This window comes from Nycticebus coucang, chromosome 7, assembly GCF_027406575.1.
Source record: "Nycticebus coucang isolate mNycCou1 chromosome 7, mNycCou1.pri, whole genome shotgun sequence".
Taxonomy (NCBI): Eukaryota; Metazoa; Chordata; class Mammalia; order Primates; family Lorisidae; genus Nycticebus; species Nycticebus coucang.
In genome coordinates this window covers 33885409-33908436 of record NC_069786.1, presented here as the reverse complement: position 1 = coordinate 33908436, position 23028 = coordinate 33885409, and positions in this window count along the sequence as shown.

The window sequence follows — 23028 nt, the reverse complement described above, 5'->3', positions numbered from 1 at the left end:
CCACCTGGTGTCCAGAAAGTATATTGCGGTATGAAAATATTCCTACCAAAGTTGATCCCTACATCATACATATAGATGTATATATGTATATTTCTACATACAAGAATAATATTTTTGTAGTTGGTACCTTTTTTTTCTTTTTTCTTTTTGTTTTGTTCTGTTTTTTCCTCACCATTTTCTTGGAGGAGCATTTGTTAATTTTTTATTATTACTTTTTATATAGATACATATTTATTTCTATTTTTCCTAATTTTCATTTCTCCTTTCTTCTCTTTTAACATTTCTATGAACACCACCATTTTCTGTTTTTGTTTTTGCTATTTTTTATCAATTATTTTATGATTATCATTATTTTTATTGCAGTTGTTTTTATGTTGCTGTTGTCGTGGGTGTTGTCTGTATGTCTATGTGTCTCCATCTGTTTCTGTATCCATGGGCTCTTGTGTCTGGTGGCCTTTTCATCTGTTTATTTGCTCATTTGCTCTCAATGAGCTTGGTGTTACCATCTGCAACTCTGAGCTCCCAGCACTGCTCTCCACTCTCACTCTGAGGTCTACAGGCCTGCCCTCCAGGAGTCCATATTCTTGGGTGATTTCTCGAGAGGTGCAAACAGGACCTGAACTGCAGCTGGACAGTGCTGATTCTGCAGCACAGGAGTGAGGAGATGACGGTCAGCTAAGAGGGAATCACACTGGATGGTGGTGCCCCGAGGTGCAGAGCAGCAGCTATCTTTAGCAAGAACAGGGACCACTCCCAGATATCCAGTAGCCACTCCTCCTGTCTCCCTGGGCAACCAGATGAGGCTGGGCATTTTCTCAGATGGCAACCACCATGGAAAAGACCTGGAATTAAAACACAGGCCCCCTGAGACTTCAACCCAGAGTAACTGTTTCACTAGGGTCGAACAGAAACCAGCTGAAAACAAGACAGAACCACTAAGCCCCACCACACCAAACAGGGCCCAAGTTTCTCAGGCCACAGTACTGTACGGGTTCTCAACAAAGCTCCAGGGGAAAAATCAAAGGGAGTAAAACAATCGTGGGGTGGAATCAGCGGAAAAACTCTGATAACACAAATAACCAGAATAGATTAACCCCCCCACCAAGGAAAGATATGGCAGAAGAAATTGAAAATCCCATTCACAAACAACTGGCTGAGATGTCAGAAATCAAATTCAAAATTTGGATGGCAAACAAGATTAACAAAATGGAATTAGGAATTTGAGGACAAATTCAAAAGTTGTCTCAAGAATTTAACTAATTGAAAGACAAAACCATCAAGGACTTAGACACACTGAAGCAAGAATTTGCAGCCCTCAAAGATCTGAAAAATATAGTAGAATCCCTCAGTAACAGAGTGGAGGAAGCAGAAGAAAGGATCTCTGACATTGAAGACAAAGCCTTTGAACACTCCCAAACTCTCAAAGAGGAAGAGAAATGGAGAGCAAAAACAGAACATTCTCTCAGAGAGCTCTGGGATAATTTGATAAAGGTCAGTATCTGAATAATTGGAATTCCTGAAAATGATGAGGTTGCGTCTCTGGGCACAGAGGCCCTTCTGCATGAAATTATGAAAGAGAATTTTCCAGACATGCCTAGAGATTCTGAAATTCAGATAGCAGACACCTTCAGAACCCCAGCACAACTCAACACCAATAAGACATCCACCAGGCATATCATGATTAACTTCACTAAAGTTTATATGAAGGAGAAGATTCTCAAAACTGCCAGGCGAAAGAAAGCCATTATGTACAAAGGGAAGAATATTAGAATGATTGCAGATCTCTCTGCTGAAACTTTTCAAGCAAGAAGACGGTGGTCATCGACTTTTAAGCTCCTAAAGCAAAATAACTTTCAACCCCGGATCCTGTATCCAGCTAAACTGAGTTTCATTTATGATGGAGAAATTAATACTTGAATGACGTTCATATGTGGAAGAAATTTGCCATAACCAAACCAGCTCTTCAGGATATTATCAGACCTATCATCCATAACGACCAACCCAATCCTATACCACAAAAGTAAACTCACTCAGAAACTTCGGATCAAACTCCAACTTCCACAATGGCGAAAGGATTAAAAATCTCCACTGCACTTTTGAAAAACTCAATACCCAAAATATTACCAGACTTATCAATATTCTCCATTAATGTGAACGGCTTAAACTGTCCTCTAAAGAGACATAGGTTAGCTGACTGGATACAAAAACTCAGGCCAGATATTTGTTGCATACAAGAGTCACATATTAACTTAAAAGACAAATATAGACTCAGGGTGAAAGGATGGTCATCCATATTTCAGGCAAATGGTAACAGAAAAAAGCAGATGTCGCAATATTATTTGGAAATACAATAGGCTTTAAACCAACAAAAGTATGGAATGACAAGAATGGTCACTTCATATTTGTTAAAGGTAATAATCAATATGATGAGATTTCAATTATTAATATCTATGCACCCAACCAGAATGCACCTTAATTTATAAGAGAAACTCTAACAGACATGAGCAACTTGATTTCCCCCAGCTCCATAATAGTCGGAGATTTCAACACTTCTTTGACAGTGTTGGATCGATCTTCCAACAAGAATCTGAGCAAAGAAATTTTAGATTTAAACCTAACCATCTAACATTTGGATTTAGCAGACATCTACAGAACATTTCATCCCAACAAAACTGAACACACATACTTTTCATCAGCCCAAGGAACTAACTCCAAAATCAATCACATCTTAGGTCACAAGTTGAACTTCAGTAAATTTAAAGGAATAGAAATTATTCCATGCATCCTCTCAGAACACAATGGATAAAACTTGAGCTGAGTAACAACAGGAATCTGCATACTCATACAAAAACATGGAAGTTAAATAACCTTATGGTTAATGATAGCTGGCTCAGAGATGAGATGAAGAAAGAAATTGCCAATTTTTTGGAACAAACGACAATGAAGACACGAATTATCAGAACTTCTGGCACACCGCAAAGGAGTTCTAAGAGGGAAATTTATACCACTGTAAGCCTTACTCAAGAGAACGGAAAGAGAGGAAGTTAACAACTTAATGGGACATCTCAAGCAACAGGAAAAGGAAGAACACCCAAACCCAGTAGAAGAAAAGAAATAACCAAAATTAGAGCAGAATTAAATGAAATTGAAAACAAAAGAATAATACAACAGATCCATAAATCAAAAAGCTGGTTTTTTGAAAAGGTGAATAAAATAGATAAACCTTTAAAATAGATAAACCTAATCAGAAAAAAAAAAGAGTACAATCTCTAATATCATCAATCAGAAATGACAAAGACAAAATAACAACAGACTCCTCAGAAATTCAAAAAATCCTTAATGAATATTACAAGAAACTTTATTCTCAGAAATATGAAAATCTGAATGAAATTGACAAATACTTGGAAGCACGTTACCTTCCAAGACTTAACCAGAATCAAGCTGAAATGTTCAACAGGCCCATATCAAGTTCGGAAATAGTATCAACCATACAAAACCTCCCTAAAAAGAAAAGCCCGGAACCAGATGATTTCATGTCAGAATTCTACCAAACCTTTAAAGAGGAATTTGTACCTACATTACTCAAACTGTTCCAAAAGGTAGAAAAAGAAGGAAGACTACCCAACACCTTCTATGAAGCAAATATCACCCTGATCCCCAAAACAGGAAAAGACCCAAGAAGAAAAGAAAATTATAGACCAATATCACTAACGAATATAGATGCAAAAATATTCAACAAGATCCTAACAAACAGAATGCAGCAACACATCAAACAAATTATACATCATGACCAAGTCAGTTTTATCCCAGGGTCTCAAGGCTGGAACAATATATGTAAATCTATAAATGTAATTCAGCACATAAACAAATTAAAAAACAAAGACCAGATGATTTTCTCAATCGACACAGAAAAAGCTTTTGATAATATCCAGTATCCGTTCATGATCAGAACACTTAAGAAAATTGGTATAGAAGGGACATTTCTTAAACTGATAGAGGACATCTACAGCATACCCACAGCCAATATCGTATTGAATGGAGTTAAATTAGAATCATTTCCACTCATATCAGGAACCAGACAAGGCTGCCCATTGTCTCCATTGCTCTTTAACATTGTAACAGAAGTTTTAGCCACCGCAATTAGGAAGAAAAGGGAATCAAGGGTATCCACATAGGGTCAGAAAGATCAAACTTTTGCTCTTTGCAGATGATATGATTGTATATCTAGAAAAATACTAGGGACTCTACTACAAAACTCTTAGAAGTGATCAAGGAATACAGCAGTGTCTCAGGTTACAAAATCAACATTCATAAATTGGTAGCCCTTATATACACGAACAATAGTCAAGTTGAAAAAACAGTTAAGGACTCTATCCCATTTACAGTAGTGCAAAAGAAGATGAAATATTTGGGAATTTATCTAACAAAGGATATGAAAGATCTCTATAAAGAGAACTATGAAACTCAAAGAAAAGTAATAGCTGAAAATGTTAGCAAATGAAAAAACACATCATGCTCATGGCTGGTAAGAATCAACATTGTTAAAATGTCCATACTACCCAAAGCAATATACAATTTCAACGCAATCCCTATGAAAGTGCTACTGTCATACTTTAAAGATCAGAAAAACACAATACTTTGTTTTATATGGAATCAGAAAAAAACTCAAATAGCCAAGACATTACTCAGAAATAAAAACAAAGCAGGAGGTGGGAGACAAGATGGCAGACTGAAGCCAGCTTTCAACAAAGGCTCCCGTCCAGAAGGAGAGTTAAGGGACAGGAATTTAGTAAGTATCCTGGTGGACTTGAGCCTCACCAAGAGAGAAGGCTGAAGAACGCACATCAACACCGCTGAGGCATGTTGTGATCATAAGGACGCAAACAAAAGGTACAAAATCCACCACCAAGCAGACGGGAGTCCCCCTCCCCCATGAGACCGGCTCTAGAGCCCCACAATTGAACAAGCGGGCAGAAATTAAAGGCCCTCCCACTACACTCCATGGGAGAGACCTTCTAAAAACTGGACCTACCTCCCCTACTGGGGTGCCGTGTCTCCTGCCGGACATAGGGCTGAATAAAACTTTGGGAATCCTTTGCCGGCAACCCTGATCCCCGGCGCTCCCCTCCTGCCCACTGAGGTATGGAGGCCTGTCCCCCAGGACTTCGGATCCTTGGGTGATTTCTCAAGGGGAGTGGACAGTCCCCGAGTTGCCACTGGTCAGCATTGACTCTGAGGCGCGCGAGTGAGGAGAGGGCACCGGGCTGAGGGGGAGTCACGCCTCGCGGCACTTCCCTGCTGTGCAGTGCAGCAACCCTCCCCAGGCATACGGGGCCCAAGACTGAATCAGACTCTGGCCTCCCCGCTGAGAGCTGAGAACCCCTACTCTCACTCGGGGTCTGAGGGCCTATCCCCCAGGAGTTCGGCTCCTTGGGTGATTTCTCGAGGGGAGTGCACAGTGCCTGAGCTGCGTCAGGGCAGCGCTGACTCTGGGACACGTGAGCGAGGAGAGGGCACTCTGCTGAGGGGAAATCAAGCCTTGGCGGCACTTCCCTGCGGTGCAGTGCAGGAGCCCTCCCCGGACCGTAGTTTTGCGTGAAACTGAATGAAACTCTAGCTTCCCCCCGCCCCACTCCCAATCGGGGTCTGGGGGCCCATCCCCCAAGAGTTCTGATTCTTGGGGGATCTCTTAAGGGGTGTGGACCCAGCACAAACTGCGGCTGCTCAGTGCTGACTCTGGGGCGCGGGACAGAGGAGAAAAGGGTCGCCTGAGTGCCCACACCAGAGCAGCAGTTCCCTGGAGCTAGATCAACAGCCGTTTTTTCTTTAACGGCAGAACGCTCTCTTCTGGATATTCTGAGGCCACACCCCCTGTCTCCCTGGGCAACCAGAGGAGGCCACCCGTGAGTGGGGGATTTCCTGACACGGCTCACAAACCCAGGAAGCTTCCAGGGCGGGGACGACCCAGAGAGGTGTTCGAACGCAAATCTCCAGCAACAAAACGTTTGAACTCAAAACAGCCCGTCTTCTGTAGGCGATTTCGACAGGAACAGAGACAGAACCCCGCAAAGTTGTCTGTTCTGTTCTGTTCTGTTAGCAGCATCCATCAGGGACGGGGCTAAGCCTGAGTGAACACCTCCTTCCCATCACCTGCATCAAACACTCAAAAATGTCAGGCCCCATCTCCTCCTACAAGATAGCGGCAGTCTGCGGGGGCCTGGCAGACTTCCTTGCGATTCAGGCAGGTGCAAACCCCTGGAGTGTCTGTTCACTGCAGGCAACTGGGTTAGCCATCTGCAGAGATACCAGTGACTGGGTCCGACGGAGGGGCAAAATGGGGAAGGAGACGTCAACCTATCCAGACTGCTCTGTTTGCTGGGTGGCTCCTCCTGACTCCACGCTGCACTGGGGTGAGCTGTATCAGAGGAGTCACCAGGCCCCTGTGATCCAGTTCCCAGAGACCTCTTGAACCCTTCCACCCGAGACAAGTGCCGATTGAGACAGTTGATTCGGACCTTTTGAACTGGGCTAATAGACTGAGGACTCTTCAGGAGGTGCCCTGAGTGTGCGATTGTAGGAAGGTTTGATTCTCCTTTTCCAACTGGGGCCAGAGGTGGGCAGGTGGGGTGACTTAATTGCTGATTTTTCCACACAGCTGAGACTTCAAGCCAGAGTAGAAGTTGCAATAGGATCGAACAGAAACCAGCTGAAAACAAGACAGAACCACTTTGCTCCACCACACCAGACAGGGCCCCAGTTTCTCAGGCCACAACACTGTATGGGCCCTCGATAAAACCCCAGGGGAAAAACCAAAGGGAGTAAACCATGGGGCGGAATCAGCGGAAAAACTCTGGTAACATGAATAACCAGAATAGATCAACCGCCCCAAGAAAAGATACGGCAGATGTGATTGAATATCCCATTCATAAACAACTGGCTGAGATGTCAGAAGTCGAATTCAGAATTTGGTTTGCAGACAAGATTAATAAAATGGAATTAGGAATTCGAGGAGAAATTCAAAAACTGTCTCAAGAATTTAATGAATTTAAAGACAAAACCACCAAAGACTTAGACACACTGAAACAAGAACTTACAGCCCTCAAAGATATGAAAAATACAGTAGAATCCCTCAGTAACAGAATGGAGCAAGCAGAAGAAATGATTTCTGACATTGAAGATAAAGTCTTCGAACGCTCCCAATCTCTCAAAGAGGAAGAGAAATGGAGAACAAAAACGGATCACTCACTCAGAGAGCTCTCAGATAATTGGAAAAAAAACAACATAAGGGTTATAGGAATTTCGGAGAACGATGAAGTGGCTGCCAAGGGCACAGAGGCCCTTCTACATGAAATTATGAAAGAAAATTTTCCAGACATGCCTAGAGAATCTGAAATTCAGATAGCAGACAGCTTCAGAACCCCAGCACGATTCAACCCCAATAAGCCATCTCCCAGACATATCATAATTAGCTTCACTAAAGTTAACATGAAAGAGAAGATTCTCAAAGCAGCCCGGCGAAAGAAAACTATAACGTAACAAGGTAAGAATATTAGAATAACTGCAGATCTCTCTGCTGAAACTTTTCAAGCAAGAAGAGGCTGGTCATCAACTTTTAATCTCCTAAAGCAAAAAAACTTTCAACCCAGGATCTTGTATCCAGCTAAACTGAGTTTCATCTATGATGGAGAAATTAAATACTTCAATGACATTCATATGTTGAAAAAATTTGCCATAAGTAAACCAGCTCTTCAGGATGTTCTCAGACCTATCCTCCACAATGACCAACCCAATCCTATACCACAAAAGTAAACTCACTCAGAAACTTCGGATCAAACTCCAACTTCTACACTGGTGAAAGGATTAAAAATGTCCACTGGACCTTTGAAAAACTCGATACCCAAAATTCCACCAGACTTATCAATACTCTCCATCAATGTGAATGGCTTAAACTGTCCTCTAAAGAGGAATAGGTTAGCTGACTGGATACAAAAACTCAAGCCAGATATTTGTTGCATACAAGAGTCACATCTCAACTTAAAAGACAAATACAGACTCGGGGTGAAAGGATGGTCATCCATATTTCAGGCAAATGGTAATCAGAAAAAAGCAGGTGTTGCAATTTTATTTGCAGATACAGTAGGCTTTAAACCATCAAAAGTAAGTAAGGACAAGAATGGTCACTTCATATTTTTAAGGGTAATACTCAATATGACGAGATCTCAATTATTAATATCTATGCACCCAACCAGAATGCACCTCAATTTATAAGAGAAACTCTAACAGACATGAGTAACTTGATTTCCTCCAGCTCCATAATCGTCGGAGATTTCAACACTCCCTTGGCAGTGTTGGATCGATCCTCCAACAAGAAGCTGAGCAAAGAAATCTTAGATTTAAACCTAACCATCCAATATTTAGATTTAGCAGACATCCACAAAACATTTCATCCCAATAAAACTGAATACACATACTTCTCATCAGCCCACGGAACTTACTCCAAAATTGATCACATTTTAGGTCACAAGTCTAACCTCAGTAAATTTAAAGGAATAGAAATTATTCCATGCATCTTCTCGGAATATCATGGAATAAAGTAACAACAGGAATCTGCATACCCATACAAAAACATGGAAGTTAAATAACCTTATGCTGAATGATATCTGGGTCAGAGATGAGACTAAGAAAGAAATCACCAATTTTTTGGAACAAAATGACAATGAAGACACAAGCTATCAGAACCTCTGGGACACTGCAAAGGCAGTTCTAAGAGGGAAATTTATAGCACCGCAAGCCTTCCTCAAGAGAACGGAAAGAGAGGAAGTTAACAACTTAATGGGACATCTCACGCAACTGGAAAAGGAAGAACATTCCAACCCCAAACCCAGTAGAAGAAAAGAAATAACCAAAATTAGAGTAGAATTAAATGAAATTGAAAACAAAAGAATAATACAACAGATCCATAAATCAAAAAGCTGGTTTTTTGAAAAGGTCAATAAAATAGATAAACCTCTGGCCAACCTAATCAGGAAAAAAAGAGTAAAATCTCTAATATCATCAATCAGAAACAACAAAGACGAAATAACCACAGACTCATCAGAAATCCAAAAAATCCTTAATGAATATTACAAGAAACTTTATTCTCAGAAATATGAAAATCTGAAGGAAATAGACCGATACTTGGAAGCACGACACCTTCCAAGACTTAACCAGAATCAAGTGGAAATGTTGAACAGACACATATCAAGTTCAGAAATAGCATCAACTATACAAAACCTCCCTAAAAAGAAAAGCCCGGGACCAGATGGTTTCACGTCACAATTCTACCAAACCTTTAAAGAGGAATTAGTACCTATATTACTCAACCTGTTACAAAATGTAGAAAAAGAAGGAAGACTACCCAACACGTTCTATGAAGCAAATATCACCCTGATCCCCAAACCAGGAAAAGACCCAACAAGAAAAGAACATTATAGACCAATATCACTAATGAATATAGATGGAAAAATATTCAACAAGATCTTAACAAACAGAATCCAACAACACATCAAACAAATTATACATCATGACCAAGTTGGTTTTATCCCAGGGTCTCAAGGCTGGTTCAATATATGTAAATCTATAAATGTAATTCAGCACATAAACAAATTAAAAAACAAAGACCATATGATTCTCTCAATTGATGCAGAAAAAGCTTTTGATAATATCCAGCATCCCTTCATGATCAGAACACTCAAGAAAATTGGTCTAGAAGGGACTTTTCTTAAACTGATAGAGGCTATCTACAGCAAACCCACAGCCAATATCATATTGAATGGAGTTAAATTGGAATCATTTCCACTCAGATCAGGAACCAGACAAGGCTGCCCATTGTCTCCATTGCTTTTCAACATTGTAATGGAAGTTTTAGCCAATGCAATTAGGGAAGAAAAGGCCATCAAGGGTATCCATATAGGGTCAGAAGAGATCTCGCTCTTCGTAGATGATATGATTGTGTATCTGGAAAACACTAGGGACTCTACTACAAAACTCCTAGAAGTGATCAAGGAATACAGCAGCGTCTCAGGTTACAAAATCAACATTCATAAATCGGTAGCCTTTATATACACCAACAACAGTCAAATTAAAAAAGCAGTTAAGGACTCTATCCCATTCACAGTAGTGCCAAAGAAGATGAAATATTTGGGAATTTACCTAACAAAAGACGTGAAAGATCTCTATAAAGAGAACTATGAAACTCTAAGAAAAGAAATAGCTGAAAATGTTAACAAATGGAAAAACATACCATGCTCATGGCTAGGAAGAATCAACATTATCAAAATGTCCATACTACCTAAAGCAATATATAATTTCAACGCACTCCCTATTAAAGCTCCACTGTCATATTTTAAAGATCTTGAAAAAACATTACTTCGTTTTATATGGAATCAGATAAAACCTCGAATAGCCAAGACATTACTCAGAAATAAAAACAAAACAGGAGGAATCACACTACCAGACCTCAGACTTTACTACAAATCGATAGTGATCCAAACAGCATGGTATTTGCACAAAAACAGAGAAGTAGATATCTGGAATAGAATAGAGAACCAAGAGATGAATCCATCTACTTACCGCTATTTGATTTTTGACAAGCCAATTAAAAACATTCAGTGGGGAAAAGATTCCCTATTTAACAAATGGTGCTGGGTGAACTGGCTGGCAACCTGCAGAAGACTGAAATTGGACCCACACCTTTCACCATTAACTAAGATAGACTCTCATTGGATTAAAGATTTAAACTTAAGACATGAAACTATAAAAATACTAGAGGAGAATGCAGGGAAAACCCTTGAAGAAATTGGTCTGGGTGAGTATTTCATGAGGAGAACCCCCCGGGCACTTGAAGCAGCTTGAAAAATACACTGCTGGGACTTGATCAAACTAAAAAGCTTCTGCACAGCTAAGAACACGGTAAGCAGAGCAAGCAGACAGCCCTCAGAATGGGAGAAGATATTTGCAGGGTATAACTCTGACAAAGGTTTAATAACCAGAATCCACAGAGAACTCAAACGCATCAGCAAGAAAAAAACAAGGGATCCCATCGCAGGCTGGGCAAGGGATTTGAAGAGAAACTTCTCTGAAGAAGACAGGCGCAAGGCCTTCAGACATATGAAAAAATGCTCATCATCTTTAATCATCAGAGAAATGCAAATCAAAACTACTTTGAGATATCATCTAACTCCAATGAGACTAGCCTATATCACAAAATCTCAAGACCAGAGATGTTGGCGTGGATGCAGAGAAAAGGGAAAACTTCCTCACTGCTGGTGGGAATGCAAATTAATACATTCCTTTTGGAAAGATATATGGAGAACACTCAGAGATCTAAAAATATATCTGCCATTCAATCCTGTAATTCCTCTGCTGGGCATATACCCAGAAGACCAAAAATCACAACATAACAAAGATATTTGTACCAGAATGTTTACTGCAGCCCAATTCATAATAGCTAAGTCATGGGAAAAGCCCAAGTGCCCATCGATCCATGAATGGATTAATAAATTGTGGTATATGTATACCATGGAATACTATGCAGCCTTAAAGAAAGATGGAGACTTTACCTCTTTCATGTTTACATGGATGGAGCTGGAACATATTCTTCTTAGTAAAGTATCCCAAGAATGGAAGAAAAAATACCCAATGTACACAGCCCTACTATGAAACTAATTTGGGACTCTCACATGAAAGCTATATCCCAGCTACAACTTAACAATAGGGGGAAGTGGGAAAGGGGGAGGTTGGTAGAGGGAGGGGAATCGGTGGGATCACACCTGTGGTGCATATTACAGGGGTATTTGCGAAGCTTTGTAAATGTAGAATGTAAATGTTTTGGCACAGTAATTGAGATAACGCCGGAAAGGCTATGTTAACCACTGTGATAAAAATGTGTCAAATGGTTTATGAAGTGAGTGTATGATGCCCCATAATCATATCATTGTATACAGTTATGATTTAATAAAAAAATTTAAAAAAAAAAAGAAAAAAGCAGGAGGAACCAAGCTACCAGACCTCAGACTATACTACAAATCGATAGTGATCAAAACAGCATGGTACTGGCACAAAAACAGAGAAGTAGATGTCTGGAACAGAATAGAGAACCAAGAGATGAATTTAGCTATTTCCCATTATTTAATCTTCGACAAGCCAATTAAAAACATTCAGTGGGGAAAAGATTTCCTATTTAACAAAAGGTGCTGGGTGAACTGGCTGGCAACCTGTAGAAGACTGAAACTGGACCCACACTTTTCACCATTAACTAAGATAGACACTCACTGGATTAAAACATGAAACTAGGGCGGCGCCTGTGGCTCAAGGAGTAGGGCGCTGGTCCCATATGCTGGAGGTGGCGGGTTCAAACCCAGCCCCGGCCAAAAACCACACACACACACACAAAAAAGAAACTATAAAAATACTAGAGGAGAGTGCAGGGAAAACCCTTGAAGAAATCGGTCTGGGCAAGCATTTTATGAGGAGGACCCCCCCGGGCAATTGAAACAGCTTCAAAAATAAACTACTTGGACTTGATCAAACTAAAATGCTTCTGCACAGCCAAGAACAGAGTAAGTAAAGCAAGCAAACAGCACTCAGAATGGGAGAAGATATTTGCAGGTTATGTCTCCGACGAGGGTTTAATAACCAGAATCCACAGAGAACTCAAACACATTAGCAAGAAAAGAACAAGGGATCCCATTGCAGGCTGGGCAAGGGATTTGAAGAGAAATTTCTCTGAAGAAGAAAGGTGAACGCCCTTCAGACATATGAAAAAACGCTCATCATCTTTAATCATGAGAGAAATGCAAATCAAAACTACTTTGAGATATCATCTAACTCCGGTGAGACTGGCCTATATCATAAAATCCCAAGACCAGAGATGTTGGCATGGATGTGGAGAAAAGGGAACACTTTTGCACTGCTGGTGGGAATGCAAATTAATACATTCCTTTTGGAAAGAGATATGGAGAACACTTAGAGATCTAAAAATAAATCTGCCATTCAATCCTGTAATTCCTCTACTGGCATTTACCCAGAAGACCAAAAGTCACATCATAACAAAGATATTTGTACAAGAATGTTAATTGCAGCCCTATTCACAATTGCTAAGTCATGTAAAAAGCCCAAGTGCCCATCGATCCACGAATGGATTAATAAATTGTGGTATATGTACACTGTGGAATATTATGCAGCCTTAAAGAAAGATGGAGACTTTACCTCTTTCATGTTTACGTGGATGGAGCTGGAAGATATTCTTCTTAGTAAAGTATCTTAAGAATGGAAGAAAAAGTATCCAATGTACTCAGCCCTACTATGAAACTAATTTAGGGTTTTCACATGAAAGCTATAACCCAGTTACAACCTAAGAATAGGGGGAAGGGGGAAAAGGAGGGGAGGGTGGGGGGAGGTGGGTAGAGGGAAGGGAATTGGTGGGATTACACCAGTGGTGCATCTTACAAAGGTATATGTGAAACTTTATAAATGTGGAATGTAAGTGTCTTGGCACAGTAACTGAGATAATGCCAGGAAGGCTTTGTTAACTAGTGTGATGAAAGTGTGTCAAACGGTCTGTGAAGCTAGTGAATGATGCCCCATGATCATATCAATGTACACAGCTATGATTAAATAAAAAAAAAAAAAACTACTTTCAGTCTCACTGGCCTATCACAAAATCCCAAGACCAGAGATGTTGGCGAGGATGTGGAGAAAAGGGAACACTTCTGCACTGCTGGTGGGAATGCAAATTAATACATTCCTTTTGGAGAGATATATGGAGAACACTTAGAGATCTAAAAATAGATCTGCCATTAAATTCTGTAATTCCTCTACTGGGCATCTACCCAGAAGACCAAAAATCACATCATAACAAAGATATTTGTACCAGAATATTCATTGCAGCCCTATTCACAATTGCTAAGTCATGGAAAAAGCCCAAGTGCCCATCGATCCACGAATGAATTAATAAATTGTGGTATATGTACACCATGGAATATTATGCAGCCTTAAAGAAAGTTGGAGACTTTACCTCTTTCATGTTTACATGGATGAGGCTGGAACATATTCTTCTTAGTAAAGTATCTCAAGAATGAAAGAAAAAGTACGCAGTGTACTCAGGCCTACTATGAAACTAATTTAGGGCTTTCACATGAAAGGTATGACCAGTTACAACCTAAGAATAAGGGGAAAGGAGAAAGGGAGGGGAGGAGGGGGAAGGTAGGTGGAGGGAGGAGGATTGGTGGGATTACACCTGCAGTCATCTTACAGGGGTACATGTGAAACTCGGTAGATGTGGAAGGTTGATGTCTTAGCACAATAATTGGGAGAATGCCAGAAAGGCTGTGTTGACCAGTGTGATGAAAATGTGTCAAATGGTATATGAAGCTAGTGTATGATGCCCCATAATCATATCAATGTACACAGTTATGATTTAATAAAAAAAAGAAAAAGAAAAAGACAAGAATGTTTTGGGCAATTTTCCTTCTTTTTCTATATTTTGGAAGAGGTTTAGTAATAGTACTAAATAAATAGTAATAGGTACTAGTTCTTCTTTAAAGGTTTGGTAGTATTCTGACGTAAAACCTGGGCTTTTCTGGGCTTTTCTTTTAGGGAGATTTTGTATAGTTGATGCTATTTCAGAACTTGATATAGGCCAGTTCAACATTTCCACTTTGTTCTGGCTAACTCTTGGTAGGTGGCGTGCTTCCAGGTATTGGTCAATTTCTTTCAGATTTTCATATTTGTGAGAGTATAGTTTCTTGTAGTATTTGTTAAGGATTTTTTGAATTTCTGAGGGGTCTGTTGTTATTTCATCATTACCATTTCTGATTGATGAAATTAGAGATTTTACTCTTTTTTTCCTGGTTAGGTTGGCCAAAGGTTTATCTATTTTATTGATCTTTTCAAAAAACCAACTTTTGGATTTATTGATCTGTCATATAATTCTTTTCTTTTCAATTTCATTTAGTTCTGCTCTGATTTTGGTTATTTCTTTTCTTCTGCTGGGTTTGGGGTTGGAGTGTTCTTCCTTTTCCAGTTGCTTGAGATGTCCCATTAAGTTATTAAATTCCTCTCTTTCTGTTTTCTTGAGAAAGGCTTGCAGTGCTATAAATTTGCCTATTACAGTATCCCAGAGGTTCTGGTAATTCGTGTCTTGATTGTTGTTTTGTTCCAAAAATTTGGTGATTTCCTTCTTAATCTCATCTATAACCCATCTATCCTTCAGCATAAGGTTGTTTAGCTTCCATGTTTTTGTATGGGTATGCAGGTCCCTGTTGTTATTGAGTTCAACTTTTATTCCATGATGGTCTGAGAAGATGCAAGGAATAATTTATATATTTTTTAAATTTGCTGAGGTTAGATTTGTGGCCTAGGATGTGGTTGATTTTGGAGTATGTTCCGTGGGCTGATGAGAAGAATGTGTATTCAGTTCTGTTGGGATGACATGTTCTGTAGATGTCTGTTAAGTCCAGATGTTGAATGGTTGAGTTTGAATCTAAGATTTCTTTGCTTAGCTTCTTTTTGGAGGATCTATCCAGCACTGCTAAAGGGGTTTAAAATCTCCAACTACTATGGAAATGGAGGAAATTGAGTTGCTCATGTCAGTTAGAGTTTCTCTTATAAATTGAGGTGTGTTGTGGTTGGGTGCATAAATATTAATAATAGAGATTTCATCATATTGAGTATTACCTTTAACAAATATGAAGTTTCCATGCTTATCCTTAATTATTTTGGTTGGTTTAAAGTCTATTGCATCTGTGAACAGGATTGCAATGCCTGCTTTTTTTATGCTTTCCATTTGCCTGGAATATAGATAACCATCTCTTCACCTTTAGTCTATATTTGTTTTTAATGTAAGATGAAATTCTTGTATGCAGCAGATATCTGGCTTGAGTTTTTGTATCCAGTCAGCCAACCTGTGCCTCTTTACAGGACAATTTAAACCATTCACATTAATTGAGAACATTGATAAACCTTTTGAGGGTCCAGTGGACATTTTTAATCATTTTGCGCCTGTCAAAGTTGGAATTTGATCAAAATTTTCTGGGTGAGTTTGATTTTGTGGTGGTCTTATGCTGGTCTTTATGGAGGATAGGTCTGAGAATATCCTGTAGAGCTGGTTTACTTATGGCAAATTTCTTCAACATGTGAATGTTGTTGAAGTATTTAATATCTCCATCATAAATGAAACTCAGTTTAGCTGGGTATAGGATCCCGGGTTGAAAGTTATTTTGTTCTAGGAGATTAAAAGTTGATGACCATCCTCTTCTAGCTTGAAAGGTTTTAGCAGAAAGATCTGCAGTTATTCTAATATTCTTCCCCTTGTAGGTAATGGTTTTCTTTCATCTGGTAGCTGTGAGAATTTTCTCCTTCATATTAACTTTAGTGAAATTGATTATGATTTGTCTGGGGGATGTCTTATTCAGGTTGAGTCATGCTGGAGTTCTGAAACTGTCTGCTATCTGAATTTCAGAATGTCTTTGCATGTCTGGAAAGTTCGTTTTCAAAATCTTATGGAGAAGAGACTCTGTGCCTTGTGCAGCCACTTCGTCGCTTTCAGGGATCCCTATAAGATAAATATTGGTTGGGGATGATGGCAAGATGGCGGACTGAAACCAGCTTTCCACAGAGGCTCCCATCCTGAAGGAGAGTTAGGGGACAAAAATTTAGCAAATAACCTGATGGATTCAAGCAACACCAAGCGAGAAAGTTGAAGAATGCACATCAACCCCGCTGAGGAGAGCTGCGACCACAAGGAAACAAACAAAAGGTACATAACCCATTACCAAGCAGATGTGAGTCCCCCCTCCCCCACCTGATTGGCTTAAGGGCCCCACAAAAAAAAGGGCAGAAATCAAAGGCCCTCCCACTACACTTCATGGGAGAGACCTACTACAAACTGGACCTACCTCCCTTACTAGGATGCCTAGGCATTCTCCTGCCAGGCATAAAACTGTATAAATCTGTAAATATCCTTAGCCGCAATTCTGAGCTCCCAGCACTTCCCTCAACTCTCTCTGAGGTTTGAAAGCCTATCCCCCAGGAGTTCGGATTCTTTGGTGACTCCTAAAGGGGAGAGGACAGTCTCCGAGCTGCAGCTGGTCAGCGTCAATTCTGGGGCACAGGAGAGAGGTGAGGACAGTCAGCGGAGGGAGACCCTCACCAGGGCGGCACTTCCCCAAGGCAAGGTGCAACAGCCCTCTTTGGGCAACAATACAACCAGGCATATAACTGAGTTGAACTCGCTACCAGCTGCTCTGAGCTCCCTGCTGCTCTGAGCTCCTGGTGCTCCCCCCGCCCTCGCTCTGTGGCCCAGAGACCTGAGTGCCTGCCATGTGACTGGGCAGGGAGCAGGGTGGAGCTGAGTCTGTTTTTCGCTGCCCAGCAGTTCTGGGCTCCAGCCGCTCCCTCCACCCTGCCCCCACTCTGAAGCCTGAAGGCTTGTGCTGCGACGGTACAACCAGGCGAGAGACTGGGAGGAACTGAATTTGCTCGTTGTCGACTGGGCTCCCAACAACTCAGAGCCCCTGCTGGCTCTGGGCTCCAGGTGCTCCCCTGCCCTCACTCTGTGCTCTGGAGACCTGAGCGCCTGCCACGTGGCTGGGCAGGGAACTGGGGGGAGCCGAGTCTGTTCGCTGCCCAGTGGTTCTGGGCTCCAGCCGCTCCCCCACCCTGCCCCAATTCTGAAGCCTGAAGGCTTGAGCTGCGGCGGTACAACCAAGTGAGAGACTGGGAGAAACTGAATTTGCTCGCTGCCAACTGGGCTCCCTGCAGCTCTGAGCCCATGTTGGCTCTGGGCTCCCAGTGCTCCCCCAGCCCTCGCTCTGTGGTCAGGAGACCTGAGCGCCTGCTGTGTGGCCAGGCAGGGAACGGGGTGGAGCCGAGTCTGTTCGCTGCCTGGAGGTTCTGGGCTCCAGCCACTCCCCCAACACCACCCCCACTCTGAACCTGAAGGCTTGAGCTGCGGCAGTACAACCGGGCGAGAGAATGGGAGGAACTGAATTTGCTCACTGCCAACTGGGCACCCTGTGGCTTGGAGCCCCTGCTGGCTCTGGGCTCCCAGCACTCCCACTGCCCTCACTCTGTGCTCTGGAGACCTGAGCGTCTGCCGTGTGGCCAGGTAGGAAACTGGGTGGAGCTGAGTCTGTTGGCTGCCCAGCGGTTCTGGGCTCCAGCCACTCCCCCACCCCACCCCCAAACTGAAGCCTGAAGACTTGAGCTGCGGTGGTACAACCGGGCGAGAGACTGGGAGGAACTAAATTTGCTTGCTGCCGACTGGGCACCCTGCGGCTTGGAGCCCCTGCTGGCTCTGAGCTCCCGGAGCTCCCCCCTGCCCTCGCTCTGTGCTCTGGAGACCTGAGCGCCTGCCATGTGCCTGGGCAAGGAACTGGGTGCAGCTGAGTCTGTTCGCTGCCTGGCAGTTCTGGGCTCCAGCCGCTCCCCCCACCCTGCCCTCACTCTGAAGCCTGGAGGATTGGGCTACAGCGGTGCAGTGGAGCCAAATATTGGGAGGAATTGAGTGAGCTTGCTGCCAGCGGCTCTGAGCTCCCAGTGCCCCACCCCACCCTCACTCTGGGATCTGGAGGCCTGTCCCCCAGGAGTCCAGATTCTCGAGGGTTTTGTCGGGGTGTAGACAGTGCCCGAACTGTGGCTGGTCGGTCCTGACTCTGGGACACAGGAGTGAGGCTGGGGGAGAACCACATCAGAGCGGCAGTTCCCTGAGGTGGCTGAAGCCATACCCCCTGCCTCCCTGGGCAACCATAGGAGGCCACCCCTGAGGATAGGATTTGCCTGAGGTGATTCACAGACACTGGAAACATCCAGGGTAGGGCCGACTGAGAGAACTGAGACTTCAACCCAGAGTAAGTGCTTCACTGGGGTCAAACAGAAGCCAGCTGACAATAAGTTGGAACCACTCAGCCCCACCACACCAGACAGGGCCCCAGTCTCTTAAGCTACAACACTGAACAGGACCTCAACAAAACCCTAGGAGAAAAATCAAAGGGAGTAAAACAACCATGGAGTGGAATCAGCAGAAAATCTCCCATAACATGAATAACCAGAATAGATCGACCCCCCCAAGGAAAGAAAGGGTGGATGTAATTGAAGATCCCATTCATAAACAACTGGCAGACATGTCAGAAATCGAATTCAGAATTTGGATTGCATACAAGATTGATAAAATGGAATTAGGAATCCGAGGAGAAATTCAAAAGTTGTCTCAAGAATTTAATGAATTTAAAGACAAAACCACCAAAGACTTAGACTCACTGAAGCAAGAATTTGCACCCCTTAAAGATATGAAAAATACAGTATAATCCCTCAGCAACAGAATGGACCAAGCAGAGGAAAGGATTTCTGACATCGAAGATAAAGCCTTTGAACGCTCCCAAACTCTCAAAGAGGAAGAGAAATGGAGAGCAAAACATATCATTCTCTTGGAGAGATCTGGGATAATTTGAAGAAGGCAAATATACAAATAATAGGAGTTCCGGAAAATGATGAAATGGCATCAATGGGCACAGAGGTCCTTCTGCATGAAATTATGAAACAGAATTTTCCAGACATGCCAAGAGATTCTGAAATTCAGATAGCAGACAGTTTTAGAACTTTCAAGTCAGAATAGGGTGGTCACCAACTTTTAATCTCCTAAAGCAAAATAACTTTCAACCCTGGATCTTCCATCCAGCTAAGCTGAGTTTCATTTATGATGGAGAAATTAAATACTTTAACGACATTCATATGTTGAAGAAATTTGCCACAACCAAACCAGCTCTTCAGGATATTCTCAGACCTATCCTCCATAATTACCAACCCAATCCTCTAATACAAACTTAAACTCACTCAGAAACTCCTGATCAAACTCCAACTTCTGCAATGGCGAAAAGATTAAAATTGTCCACTGGACTTTTGAATAACTCGATACACAAAATTTCACCAAACTTATCAATAATCTCCATTAATGTGAATGGCTTAAACTATCCTCTAAAGAGACATAGGTTAGCTGACTGGATACAAAAACTCAGACCAGATATCTGTTGCTTACAAGAGTCACATCTTAACTTAAAAGACAAATACAGACTCAGGGTGAAAGGATGGTCATCCATATTTCAGCAAATGGTAACCAGAAAAAAGCAGGTGTTGCAATTTTATTTGCAGATACAATAGGCTTTAAACCAACAAAAGTAAGGAAGGACAAGAATGGTCACTTCATATTTCTTAAGGGTAATACTCAATATGATGAGATTTCAATTATTAATATCTATGCACCCAATCAGAATGCACCTCAATTCATAAGAGAAACTCTAACAGACATGAGCAACTTGATTTCCTCCAGTTCCATAATAGTCAGAGATTTTAACAGTCCTTTGGCAGTGAGAGATCAATCCTCCAACAAAAAGCTGAGTAAAGAAATTTTAGATTTAAATTAACCATCCAGCATTTAGATGTAGCAGACATCTACAGAACATTTCATCCTAACAAAACTGAATACACATACTTCACATCAGCCCACGGAACTTACTCCAAAATCAATCACATCTTAGGTCACAAATCTAACCTCAGTAAATTTAAATGAATAGAAGTTATTCCATGCATCTTCTCAGACCATCATGGAATAAAACTTGAGCTGAGTAACAACAGGAATCTACATACTCATACAAAAACATGGAAGTTAAATAACCTTATGCTGAATGATAGCTGGGTCAGAGATGAGATCAAGAAGGAAATTGCCAAATTTTTGGAACAAAACGACAATGAACACATGAACTATCAGAACCTCTGGGACACTACAAAGGTAGTTCTAAGAGGGAAATTTATAGCGCTGCAAGCCTTCCTCAGGAGAACGGAAAGAGAGGAAGTTAGCAACTTAAAGGGACATCTCAAGCAACTGGAAAAGGAAGAACACTCCAACCCCAAACCCAGTAGAAGAAAAGAAATAACCCAAATCAGAGCAGAACTAAATGAAATTGAAAACAAAAGAATAATACAACAGATCAGTAAGTCAAAAACTGGTTTTTTGAAAAGGTCAACAAAATAGATAAACCGCTGGCCAACCTAATCAGGAAAAAAAAGAGTAAAATCTCTAATCTTATCGGTCAGAAATGACAAAGACGAATTAACAACAGACTCCTCAGAAATCCAAAAAATCCTTAATGAATATTACAAGAAACTTTACTCTCAGAAATATGAAAATCTAAGGGAAATGGACTGATACTTGGAAGCTTGTCACCTTCCAAGACTTAACCAGAACCTAGTGGAAATGTTGAACAGGCCCATTTCAAGTTCGGAAATAACATCAACCATACAAAACCTCCCCAAAAAGAAAAGTCCGGGACCACATGGTTTCACATCAGAATTCTGCCAAACCTTTAAAGAGGAATTAGTACCTATATTACTCAAACTGTTCCAAAATATAGAAAAAGAAGGAAGACTCCCCATCACATTCTATGAAGCAAACATCACCCTGATCCCCAAACCAGGAAAAGACCCAACAAGAAAAGAAAATTATAGACCAACATCACTAATGAATATAGATGCAAAAATATTCAACAAAATCCTAACAGAATCAAATAAATCATATCAAATAACATATCAAATAAATCATACATCATGATCAAGATGGCTTTATCCCAGTGTCTCAAGGCTGGTTCAATATACGTAAATCTATAAATGTAATTCAACACATAAACAAAGTAAAAAACCAAGATCATATGATTCTCTCAATCGATGCAGAAAAAGCTTTTGATAACATCCAACATCCCTTCATGTTCACAACACTTAAGAAAATCAGTATAAAAGGGAGATCAAACTTTTGCTCTTCACAGATGATATGATTGTATATCTGGAAAACACTAGGGACTCTACTACAAAACTCTTAGAAGTGATCAAGGAATACAGCAACGTCTCAGGTTACAAAATCAACATTCACAAATCGGTAGCCTTTATATATACCAATAATAGTCAAGCTGAAAAAACAATTAAGGACTCTATCCCATTCATAGTAATGACATAGAAGATGAAATATTTGGGAGTTTATCTAACAAAAGATGTGAAAGATCTATATAAAGAAAACGATGAAACTCTAAGAAAAGGGATAGCTGAAAATGTTAATAAATGGAAAAACATACCATGCTCATGGCTGGGAAGAATCAACATAGTTAAAATGTCCATACTACCCAAAGCAATATATATTTTCAATGCAATCCCTATTAAATTTCCACTGTCATACTTTAAAGATCTTGAAAAAACAATACTTCGTTTTATATGGAATCAGAAAAAACCTCGAATAGCCAAGACATTACTCAGAAATAAAAACAAAGCAGGAGGAATTATGCTACCAGACCTCAGACTATACTACAAATCAATAGTGACAGAACAGCATGGTATTGGCACAAAAACAGAGAAGTAGATGTCTGGAACAGAATAGAGAACCACGAGCTGAACCCAGCTACTTACCATTATTTAATCTTTGACAAGCCAATTAAAAACATCCAGTGGGGAAAAGATTCCCTGTTTAACAAATGGTGCTGGGTGAACTGGCTGGCAACCTGTAGAAGACTGAAACTGGAACCACACCTTTCACCACTAACCAATATAGACTCTTACTGGATTAAAGACCTAAACTTAAGACATGAAACTATAAAAATACTAGAAGAGAGTGCAGGGAAAACCCTTGAAGAAATTGGGTTGGGTGAGTTTTTTATGAGAAGGACCCCCCGGGCGATTGAAGCAGCTTGAAAAATACACTTTTGGGACTTGATCAAACTAAAAAGCTGCTGCACAGCCAAGAACACAGTAGGTAAAGCAAGCAAACAGCCCACAGAATGGGAGAAGATATTTTCTGGTTATGTCTCTGACAAAGGTTTAATAACCAGAATCCACAGAGAACTCAAATTCATTAGCAAGAAAAGAACAAGGGATACCATCACAGGCTGGGCAAGAGACTTGAAAAGAAACTTCTCCGAAGAAGACAGGTGAGCTGCCTTCAGACATATGAAA